Here is a 12,425-nt window from a genome sequence, read left to right as displayed (position 1 = left end):
CCATCGCCAGGGTGGAGTGAGAGGTATAAATGAAGCGTTAGAGGCTCTGAAATCAGGTTAAAAAATAGGTGCAGACAATAGTAAAGGGACAAATAAAAGATCAAAGGCTTTTAGCTTAAAGGAGGCTCTCCGTGTATAATGAGACTTCTGCTCCTGGACAAAGATTCCCAGCTATTCTACAGTCTGGAAAGAAAGCTGGCAAAAGGAGCCTGGGATGGACATAGAAAATCAATTACTATATATAAAGCACTAAAAAATAAAAAATATTCGCATGTAGCAAGTGTTAGAAAAAAATGCAATTGCTATTCTTATACCCAACAATGTATGGCAATTAAAGATATGATATTATTTCTAAAAAATGTAGGTTTTAAAATAACTATTGCTATTATTAAAAGGTAAATTAAGGATTTGATATTGAGAAACTGGGACCATGGAGGAAACCCAGATGAAATAAGCCCAGGAGGGACCAGCATTTGGAAATAAAGTGAGACCTAGTTACTGAAAAGACTCTGAATTAATCCTGGATGTAGATAAGCCGCTGAGAGCTGTTTCAATATCCTTATGAGGTCAAGATTTGCATAAGTGCTTTCAGTTGTTTAGGTCGGCTGATAATATTCAGTAGAGAACAAAGTGAAAGAAGTATGGGAATCAAGCAAAAGAGTATTCTTTTTTTTTTTTAATTTTTATTAGTGAAACAAAGGAACAAATAAGATAATAAGATGTCAAGCGGCCGCAAATGCGGCTGCGCGCTTCTGGGAGCTAGGTTTTATAGTCTCTGCGTCTTGGCCGTTGATGGGACCAACCTGGTGCTGGCAGCAGCTGATGGGTACGACACCTACCTACTGGAAGATGGGGGGTCTGGTTGGAGAAGACCCAGTCCCAACCCGAGTAGGCTTGGAGACCTCAGCCCCGGGACCTGCATGCCTGGGTTCCTCTGCCAGTTCTTTCATGCATGAGGCCCGTCTGGACGTGTGGAGAGTGGTTCCAGCATGGCCGTGGCTGGCTCTGGAGGTCCTGAGGTTACCAATAGTATCCTGCCCGCGCGGCAGAGTCTGGCAAACTTCCCGTGCCATACTCAATATGCCAAATACCAGTAACAGTGATGGGTCTCATTCTCCTAATCCTGAAAGAGCATTGAAATGGCTCTTGTAAAATCTCAGGGCTAGGACGAAGGAGATGTTACTGATGCCTGTTCGAGGAAATCAACGAACAACAGGATGATTGTGATCTTGTGCTTGTGATTAGTGAAACACCATGAGGTACAGTGTAGACCTACAAATCTCTGTGCTTGGGTTTCAGTTATACAATGATCAAATACCCATCCTTCTACCAGTTGTAGCCCTAGAGCCTACGCCTAGAGTACACAGGTAAAGGTGCTCATTTTAGTGCTCCCCTACCTCCCAGGTACCCAACACAGCTCATCCCTGGAACCAGGCAATGCCATATCCTTCAGCCCTTGCATTATTGAATGAAGAAAGAGTCATTGGGACGGGACCCGGGTTTTCTGAGCACTTCTTGGGAGACTGGAAATAAAAAGAGCACCTATAGTAATAATTTCAGCATCATCATAGTACTTGAATGACAAAAATATTTCAAACAGCTATGATCCTGGTTCAAGACAGGATTTAGCTCCCAAGTTCACCTGCTGTGGATATAGAATTCATCTAGTGAAGACTTAAGAGAACAAATTCCTCTGGGAAAACCTTGCAAACAAGTGGAGGATTGCTGCATTGCGGGCAGGGAAAAAGGAAAGCAAATCAAAAAAGCGGGTAGAAGCTGAGATGCAATCTAGCCATAAACCCACCCCCTCAGTGTGCTGGCCTATGACCTGGCAGAAACAACTCAAAATGCATCCCGCATCAGGCACCCCAGCATTCAAGACCTGTGCTTGAGGGACAAGCACCTCAAATATCAAACTTCAAACAGCAGTCGGCTTTTGCTTTGAGAGATTCCATGGGACTGCAGTGAACTGGGACAGCTGCAGCCCTTCTTCCCTCTCTATTGACTTGCAAACTTGTGAAAATGTCGAGAGGAATCTGGAACAGAATTTTCCTTTTGCATGGAAGGTAAAGAGAGACCAAGGAGGAAGCAGGGAGCACACTTGAGAGGCTTATCTTGGACAGCAGGAAGGACGCAAAGAGATGTCACTCACTGATCAGGGAAATGTGATGATAGCACTTCACACCTGTTGGAATGCTAGTATCAAAAAGTCTAGACAAGTCATGATGAAGTAGAAGACAACAAAACCTTGTGTTCTGTAAGTATGTTGGTTCTTAAAAATTAAAAGAACTACCATACAGTTGTGCTTCTAAAGATTTATATGCCATCACGATCAGTACAGCATTATAGTGGACAAGATTCGGCAGCAGTCAGAATCCATCAATGGACGAATGGAAAAAGAAATGTGATTTTTGCACACATGTGCGTGTGCACACACACACACATTAACTGGTCATAAAAGGAAAGAAATCTTACCATTTGCAACAACATAGATTTTTTTTTTAACTTTTTTGGGTCACATCCAGCAAGTACTCAGGGATTACTCCGGGCTCTACATTCAAGAACTACTCCAGGCAGTACCCAGGGGACGATATGGGAAGCTGGGGATTGAACCCAGGTCAACCACGTGCAAGGCAAATGCCCTATTTGCTGTACTATTGCTCTGACCTTGCAACAACATAGACCTTAATGACATTGTCAATGAAAAAAGTCAGATAAAAAAACTAATATAGTATGATCTAACTTACATGTAGAATCTAAAAACAAATTCCAAAGAAAAAGCAACCCCCAGTTCATAGATAGAGTTAAAATTCACGATTGCCTGGGTGTGGGTGGGTGAATGAGTCAACAGACATAATCTTCTTGGGGATGGAGCAATAGCACAGTAGGTAAGATGGTTGAATTGCTTGTGGCTGAAACTGTTTCAGTTCTCGTCTCTCCCCGAGTCTTCCGAGAGTCATCCCTGAGAGCAAAGCCAGGAGTAAGCCCCGAGCACTGCCAGGTTTGTCCACCCTTCCCCCAAAGAAAAAACGACACAAGCTTTAATTATAAAATAAACTCTGGAGGTGTAGTGTACAGTATGGTGACCATTATAACCATAGTTGCAATATAATCAACAAACTAGATTATAAAAGTTAAAACTTATGAAAGCTTCTAAAGGAGTAGCTCCTAACAGTTCTTATCAGTAAAATCATATAACTGTATGATGGTGAATATTAATTAGATTTACTGTGATATTTCAAAACATGTAAATATTAAATAAAAACATGTAAATATTAAATTATGATACACACTTGAAACTAGTGATAAGTCAATTATATCTTGAGAAAAATATTTTAAAATTATTTGTATTATTTTCTATTTACTGTTGTGCTCAATTAGCCGACATTTCAAATTAAGAACAGATTTTTTCCCATTCTTATTTTTGTTTCTTTGTTTTGCGGCTATGCCTGATGGTGCTGAGGGTTCATTCCTGGCACTGCTTTGGGGACTGTATTTGATGTTGAGAGTTGAATCCAGCTTGACTATGTGCAAGACAAGTCTTTTTCCTGCTGTACTATCTCTTTAACACAAGAGCAGAATTATAAAATAAAAGATGAAATAAAACAATAAAGAATTTCTACTCCAAGATTTGTGAGATTAGTGTCCAACATACATTACGAAAATGATGTTTCTGAGATATCACCAAGCATCCATGTGGAAGTGACAGTGACAGAAGTTGGGAGGATAGTAGTTCTTGTTGACTATGCATGTCTGCCTAAAGGTACCTGTTGACTTTAACAACATGTTAGTGGTCTCTTATAGAAGGTCTTAATGGACCCTGTAGAAATAGAACAATTTTCACACTCTTTCCTCTAAGGATATGTTTTTGTACTATCTTCAGCGGTTTTCCATAATAAATAATACAAAATATATTATTTAGGTTCTATTTTGGGACAGAGATTGGGATTGGATAGAAACTTGATCACTTGATCACTTGACATCCTGTTACTTATCTATTTGCTTGAGCGGGTGCTAGTAACGTCTCCATTCGTCCCTGTCGCGTGCTAGTGTAGCCCAATGGCATCTGCTCATTCTAGGAACATGAAGAGCCGCAAACTGATCGTTCAGGGTCTTGACAAAGAAGTCTGACCATCTGGTAGGTGGGCGGCCACACAGTCTTTTGACGTCCCGTGGAATCCAGTCAGTAAAGGCTCTAGTCCAGCGGTCCTTTCCAAATCTCATTACGTGTCCAGCCCATCTGATTTTGACATGGAAACATCCCAAATGTGGTGGTGGGAAGGTGTAATGGTGGTGGGATTGGTGTTTGAATATTAAATGTAATGAAATATTGTGATCTACCTTATAAAATTTAAATGTAATGTAATGAAATATAATAAATATTGAAATATAATAAAATGTAATGAAATATTGTGAACTACCTTATAAAATTTAAAAAGAAAATAAATAAAGGTACCTGTTGAGACAATGAACATATGTTGATAGAATACAGTGGCAAATGACCATCATTCAAATACGTATATTTATGACAATTACAAATAAAATCAGAGCCTTATCAATAGCAAGCATTCTGACATATTTAGAAAACTGGGGAAAAACACTTTCTGATGAAATAGACATTAGTAACCTGCCCTTTATACTTCACAAAACCTAAAACTACAGCTACAAAGTTGGGTGAAGTTTTATTGGGTGAAGTTTTGTTCTTTTCCTCACATTTCTTTTCTATATATTTTTTCAAAATTTAATTGTTACTGTCTTTTAAAATTTGTCTGGAGGAAATCTTATATATGAATTTAAGAAAAATAACTAATGAATTGATTATTAGATGAATTCCTAAGAAATCACAAATTGATTTCTGTAAGACAAAAAAGTAAGATGATACGATGACTTCTAAAACAGTGGATGAATTAGTCATTTCTTGAGTTTGAATATCATAATAATGCATTATTCTTATTGTCCTGATTAGATGACTTACCAAATTTTCAGTGAACACTCTGACTAAAACTTCTGTTCCTTCTTCACCAGATTTACAGTGATACTTATTCTAGGAATTCCTGAAAAATCAATTTTCACAGTACCAGGTCCATTTTCATTCCCTGCCCTAGCAACAAAAATCTCAAGGTGGATGGCCAGTTAATTGCCTATTGCTAGCCTTTGGTCCATAATCATCACTGCAGCTTTTCTCTATGTTTCTTTCAGATCTTAAATTTGAAGAGTAAGATGGCAAGAAAATTGCATTGAGTCAATCAGTGTTTTGTAAAGTTTGTTGCCATAGTTTATCTGGCTACAAGAACACTGCTGTGAGATTTGGGGTTTACTTAAAGCGAATCAAAGCAGTGTTCTACACTTTCAGTCTAAAATCCATTTCTTTGTGCGTGGAATACACAGAGGAATTTCAAAGCCAAGTGTATGTGTAATTAAAGCAGTGTTCTTTGCTTTCAGCCTAAAATATATTTCCTTATGCATTAAATTCACAGAGGAATTCCAAAGCCAAGTATGCGTGTAATTAAAGTAAGAGTGGGCCAGCTTATGTGCTCACCTCAAGGTCCAGACCACCACGCACGCTCTTTGTTGATCCACAGGAAGATCCAACAAATAGGCAGAACTGACAGGCAGATGTGAAAAGGATTAAATACTGGATTTTCGGTTGAGTTGTTTGCCAACTAAATGGTCCTGCGGGCTCTTGCTGGAACATATCGAATTGTGTTATCTCCTCTTCCTTTCACTCACCCGTGCCTCTGACCAGCACAGCACAAGACTCAACTCTTGAATTTATGTGCTTCTCAGAACTGTGCACATAAATTGAATGTACCCACATATGGGAATAGACAACAAAGCTAGTTTCAATGGATCATTTGCATCTAAACAAAACAGTGGGAAAACAGAAAGTCATTCCTCTTCCCTCCCCATTCTTCCCACTTTAAAAAACATTTTTCAAATTCTGTGTCATTTTGAATGTGTGTGTGTGTGTGTGTGTGTGTGTGTGTGTGTGTGTGTGTGTATGTGTGTGTGTAGGGTGGGGATTGGATTTTCGGACCAAACCTGGCAGTGCCTGGTTCTAACTCCTGGCTCTATGTTTAGAGATTGAAGGGATTGAAGCTTACATATAAAGTTAGCCACTTAACCTCTGTATTATCTCTTGGACTTTGTTTTAGAATTATTGAAAGTGTCCATTTCTCACACATTTTTCTTTCCTTCTCATCTATCTCTCAGATACACTTTATATTTTATGAGCATCCAGAGCTTCTTGTTCCCTTTTCTCCTCTCTCCTCTCTGTGTCTTTGCACTTCCCTCTCTGACCCTGCTTATTTTGACAGCATTTAACGAGGAAAGCAGATTAGGTACGGTGCTCTAGACTCTCTTATTTCCCCAGGTTTTCCCTCTGGAAGAGGTCTTTCTAGAATGCTCTTTAGACCCAACTTTTCCCTGCGAAGTTACCCTCCAAAGAATACCTTTCATTGCCATCATCCTTAAAACTTCCCCAATTTGAATAGATAGAGTACAGAATAGAGAGAAAGGGACAGTACATTTGCCTTGCATGCAATTTGAACCAGGGTAGGTTCAAATTCCTGACACAATACATGGTTCCCTGAATCTAATCCCTAACTATATACCCAGGAATAGCCCCTGAATACTGGCAAGGTGTGGGTCCACCAGTATTGCAGTTTGGCAGGTGGGGGTGTTCCGCCACCCCCACCTACAAAAACCAAAATCCAAACAAATACCAACTCTGGCTTTGACCCCAGGAGTCAAGGTTCTCCAGATTTATCTGAAATAAGGTCTCTTAAAAAAAACCAGAAATTTTGTAAAGTGGCATTGACGAATGTGAGAAATCAACCAAATTAATACAATACTGCAAGGATGAACTATGAAGATCAGGCTATGGTGTGTGTGTGTGTGTGTGTGTGTGTGTGTGTGTGTGTGTGTAGAATAAGTCTGAGATTCCCCAGAAGATCTGAGTCACAATAGACAAGTGGTAGATTATCCAAAGGACTAGGTGGTCTATGTGAGCCTCTATTTGCATATTTTACTAGGAAACAGTATTTGTTAAGACATTTAGCAGAGTTAATCTTCCCTTGATAATATCATGTCTACATTTTTCAGAATGTAAAAGAAGGCCAAAATGAATGCACACTTCGGGTTGTGGAGTTACATGTGCTTTGGTTAAAAAGTGCCATGGTTCAGAAATAGCTCCGTACTGAACAATGCAATTTGCTCATGAAAAACTAAAACTTCCTAAGGACCAAGAATGCTAACAGAGTTTTTGTATTGGGAGGTAGTGAGATAATTCAAATGGTAGACCTGCTCATGCCTACCACATGAAAGGCCCCGAGTTCAATCCCCAGCAAACATGGTCCCCAAAGCAATGTGGGGTATATCCCAAGAGGGGTCCAAGTGTGGGTTTTCAATTCAGCCACCACATATCCTGGAGCAGTCCCTATAAAAAAATAAAATCAAGTTGCAGTAATTCCCTGAGCTATCCAAGGAATCAAGTCCTTTTACGTAATCTTCCTTCACCACACCCTTCACAGGGTTGCTTAGGACATTTAAGGAGCCCCAGCACGCCGTGTAGACACCAGGGGGAGGGGAATTCAATAGTAGAGGGTGGGACAAAGTCCATAAGGGATACTGCATGGCCCAGAGCCAGAGTACAGCAGGCAGGGCATTTGTGTTGCACACAGCTGATGCAGATTCGATTCTTGCTCCCCCCAACCCCCCTTATGGTCCACCCAGCACCTCTAGAAGTGATCCCTGAGCACAGTCAGGAGGAATTCATGAGTCCCATAATTTTAAGAAGAAAGGGGGGAAACTCTGTTGAGTTCAAATTATGGGCGGATGCTCGAAGCTCAACTGTGTTCGCCTGGTAGAGGAAGGGTCTCTCCATTTCCATCTCCATTTCCTTTTCCTTCAAATAGAGGCTACCTACAGAAGTGCTTGAGGGTCTGCCAAGGCTGTTTCAGGGGGTCTGAGGGCGCTCAGATTGAACTCAGAGCTGCAGATGCTCTCCCTCTTGAGGGCTACGTCCCTGGCCCTTGAGGTCTATTTCCAGGGCTAGCATGTAGTCAATATCAACCATAGCCTTGAAGTTCTGGGGTGGCTACCAGTACCCAGAGGGGTTCCTGGTAGGCAGATGGGGCCACTTCTCTCTTTGTCTACTATTTGTAGTAAATAAACCTGCTACATATTTTAAGAACGCCAGGGTAAGATTATTATTATTATTATTTTTTGATTTTGCTTTTTTGGCTCTGGATTTGGAACCACAGCCCGTAGCTATTCCTGGCTCTGTGCTCTGTGGGTGGGCTGGAGGTCCCTCCTGGTGTTGCTCTGGAGAACTAATTGGGGGCCTCCCTCATGCAAAGCACGTGCCCCAGGCCATTGACTCATCTCTCTGGCTCAACACTGTCCAGTGTTAAAGCTGATTAAAGCTGCCCATAAACTGCCCATAATTTAGAGGACATCCTGAAACCATGGACTTCTGGGAAGAGTCTCTAGGGGAGTTCTGGCCAAGAGAAGCAGGAAGTGCGGAACTGACTTCCTGTTGCTTGAATTCACTGGGCAGAAGCAAAAGACAGCTAGGCCTGACCAGAGGCCCTTTGCTCTGCCAGGGACCACACCACTTTGATGGAAGATTGACAGGCCTGGCTGGGTCCTTCCGGAGGGAAAGTGTAGCTCTGGTTAGTGCCAGAAGTGGAAGCTGAGTGTGTTCGCTCTGCACGTTCCCTCATCCCTGGGAGCCGGCAAAGCCCTGCCGTCTGGGAGCTGCTGCAAATCACCTGCAGGTTCTGAAGTCTGCAGAGTCCCTAGACGTCGTCCTTGTTGGTGTCCTCTGGGCCACTGTTGTTAGAGTCCAGAGTCGACTACCCCTCAAAAACAGAGAACAGAGCCAATAACGCAAATCACATAGCGAGGTTTATTGTTCCAACTAGCAGGGGTCCAAGTAACCATCCAGCACAGCGGGTTTCAACAAGAACCCTGAGCCCTAGGTTCAGCAAGTTCTTATACTTTCATTTTGGCAAGTAAGCATTACTCAGCAAGAATACATATATTTTTTTGTTGTTGTTGTTTTGGTCCTCAACATCCAGCCCACTTCCTGACAGTTACATTCCGAAGACCTAATCTCATTCTGGGGATGTAATCTTTGACAAAAGCATCTGTTTTTTTCTGCTTTTCTTGCTCCTGGAAGAGGCCTAAGTCACTCAGAAGGTCACAAAGCATGTCATGGCAGTTCTCCGGCTAAGTGGGTCCTAACATTGTGAGGAGCAGTGGAGCAGAAGGCCACATCCGGTCCATGTTGTCAGTAGGCCTGACCGCCCCCCCCCCCCCCAACCCAGCCCAGCCCCTGGTGTTTGCATATTTAATTAAAATTTCATGCCAAGAAAGATGTCACTCTGGAGTAGGACAGGGTGCTTGAAAGGAGGTATAAAGTGCCCACTGAAAGAGGCAGGCTGGGGGCGTTGGTGGAGGAAAGTGGGCACTGGTGAAGGACTGAGATTGGAATATTGTAGCCAGAAACCCAAGGATGGGTAACTTTGTAACTAATTCTTGATGATTCAATAAATTACACACACACACACACACAGACACACACACACACACACACACACACACACCACCCATAGTCGTCCACATCCCAGTCTTTGCCTCCAGTATCCTTTCCCAACCTCTCCCACTTACCAGTCTTGATAAGTTCTGAGGTTATATTGATGCATGTTTCCTTACACTTATGTGTTCTAAATACTAGCAAAGCAGTTGAGATGTAATTGGAGTAAAATTGTTTATAATTGTTTGGAAACCTTTTTGAATTTTAAAGGGGATCTTTCCTCTTGCAGTATTACATTTTTTTCCCCTCTTCAACAAAAATAGGCGCTACTCAGTAGTAACTGTAGCCTCAAATACTATTTTTCTCTTAATGCTCTTTGTAGTCACATCATCCGCCTATTCAGCTTGAAATTATTGCCATTCATGTTAACTTATGATTATTTTGGGGGGGGGCGCAGGTGTGGTCAGACCCTACAACGATTTCAGTCATTCTTTCTTCCTCCACATGTACGTATCATTGAAGATCCCCAGAAAGGGCTTACTACCATGTCAGGGTTTTTGTAAGTGCTCAACAAATGCTGTCTCTAGCTTGCCGTAGGTGTATTTTGGCATCTCGATAAGATTTTATTAGAGTGTGAAGGGAAGTATCACAGAATCTGTCAGGAATGAGCTATGGCTCTGTACTCTAGATCTAGACGAAATTACTATGGGACCCAATGAACTCAGGGTGCAGTCATCTGAGGCAAAGAAGAGGAACATTCCTTTACCCACTTCCTGTCCTGCTTAGGTTTTGGTTTGGCATGGATTTTTTGGATCAGAGACCCCAGGTTTGTTTCCTCAGCAGGAATTTAAAAGTCCAAGAGTGACTGGATGAAAGGGGAGGTGAGAGAAGCGAATAGTATGTGAAATAAAGGAGCAATAGAGTTGTGGATTTGGGAGCCGGGCAAGACTGGAATGTTTCAAAATTTCATTAAGAGCTGCTGTAAGACGGACTTCAGTGAGTGAAATGACTGCTCTTCAAGTTTTTGTGCTAGGGAGAACCCCTGCTCGGGACACCCCAGTCCAGTGGGGAGCATTCACCACTATTGATCCTTGGCGTTTCTTCAAGTGAAAGTGAGCGTTCTGAGCATTTTGCTGTCCCGGAGTACAATGAGTCCTGGGACAGGCACAGGCTTTGAAGTAGAATGTGTCTGGTTTTAAATCCAGGCTCAGCCATTAACTAACTATGTGGTGTTCAGCATGTTATTTCTAGAGACTAGTTTTACAATCCAAAACCAAAAGTTCCTTTGCCTAGTTTTTATGAGAATTACTTGAAATAAAGTTTACAAAATTTCTGTCTTATAGTCTGAGCAATATATTTTTTTCCAGATGATCAGAATATTTCCAAGTCAAATAAATGATTTAGGCAATATTCTGATCATTTTAAAGACCCATGAAAAGTGAAGAAAAACTTGAATATGTTGCCGATCTATATGGAACGTCAGCCAGCTAATTGACAAAACAATAGAAATATTTCTCAGAGATAAAGTCTAGTAATAAAATTTCATGTTTTTTTGGCCAAACCAAGCAAAAAAGGAAGTGGCATAGGAATTTTTCCTTTCTTATTTACAAAATAAGGAGCTAGAGAGCTGTCTTGGTGATTCTCGGTATTCCATAGAAAATAAGACTCCTATTTAGCATCTAATTTCAGCTTAGCCTTTAGTTGCAGTTTGATAAGTCTTTGAGGAAGTGAATTTTGGATTGCTTCTAGATGTACCAAGATAGGCAATTCATTTTTATAGAGATCTTATGGAGTCAGGTCATGTCCAAAGCATAAAACTCAGAAATGATTTAGGAGTGTTAATCGGGGACAAGTAATGATTAGATGCATGGTTCCTGAGACTCGGTTGACAGCAATTATAGTTGTTAATGAGGATGCCAATCAAGAGCTAATAACAAGATATTACCCACCATCCATCTCCTATCGTACAGGGGCCCCACCCAGCAATGCTATGAGACAGATAAAGCTGCTCAGTGCTCAGAGGGCACCATGGCCACACTCGGGGTGTGGTCATCAGGGTGGTGGTCATCAGGGAAACAGCCGGCAGTGCTTAGGGATTGAACTTGGGGCCTTGTGCCTGCTAGGCATGGCCCTGCCACTTGAGCTATCTCACAAGCTCTGTGTATATTTGATGCCCATTTCATAGACAGGAAAACCAAAGACCAGATGAAAATGCTATTGATTTACTGGTAAGACATAGACCTTGGAGCTGGTGTTTACAGTTTTCTAGGGTATCTGTTAAGGTGTGCCTCCCTTATTTCACATCTGTGAATAGCCTTCATTTGAGTTTCTTCATTGTTAATACAGTTATTGCTCATTTTCCTATCTTGAATTCTTTATTATTATTATTTATTATTATTATTTATTATTTATTATTATTATTATAGTTTTGGGCCACACCTGGAAATACAGATAGAGCTTACTTCTGGCTATGAACTTAGGGATCACTCCTATATGGTGACGTATGAGGAACCATAGGGTCCATACAGGATGCCAGATATCAAATTCAGGCCAGCCATGAGCTAGGCAAATGCCCTCTCTGCTGTACTGTCTTTCCAGCCCCTATGTCAGATTCTTCAGACAGGATTTCTCCACTCTACCATAATTGGCATGCTTGATTGTGAAGGCTAGTCTGTGTGTGGCAGAGTGATTACAACCATCATGGCCTCTAGATAGCTAGTACCTTCCTCAGTTTTATGGCCAGAAACATCTCCAGACATTGCCAGTGGTTCCTGAGAGGCAAAGCTTTAGAGTTTTTAGAAAAAACTTCTGTGGTAATCACAGAATATCACAGATAATATATTTAGTTAAACATCTCGTATTTACTCGGCATTGGACTTCTATT

The sequence above is a fragment of the Sorex fumeus genome, unplaced genomic scaffold, assembly GCF_029834395.1.
Source record: "Sorex fumeus unplaced genomic scaffold, SorFum_2.1 ptg000024l, whole genome shotgun sequence".
In the NCBI taxonomy this organism is placed as follows: Eukaryota; Metazoa; Chordata; class Mammalia; order Eulipotyphla; family Soricidae; genus Sorex; species Sorex fumeus.
Note: the sequence above shows the minus strand (reverse complement) of the source record.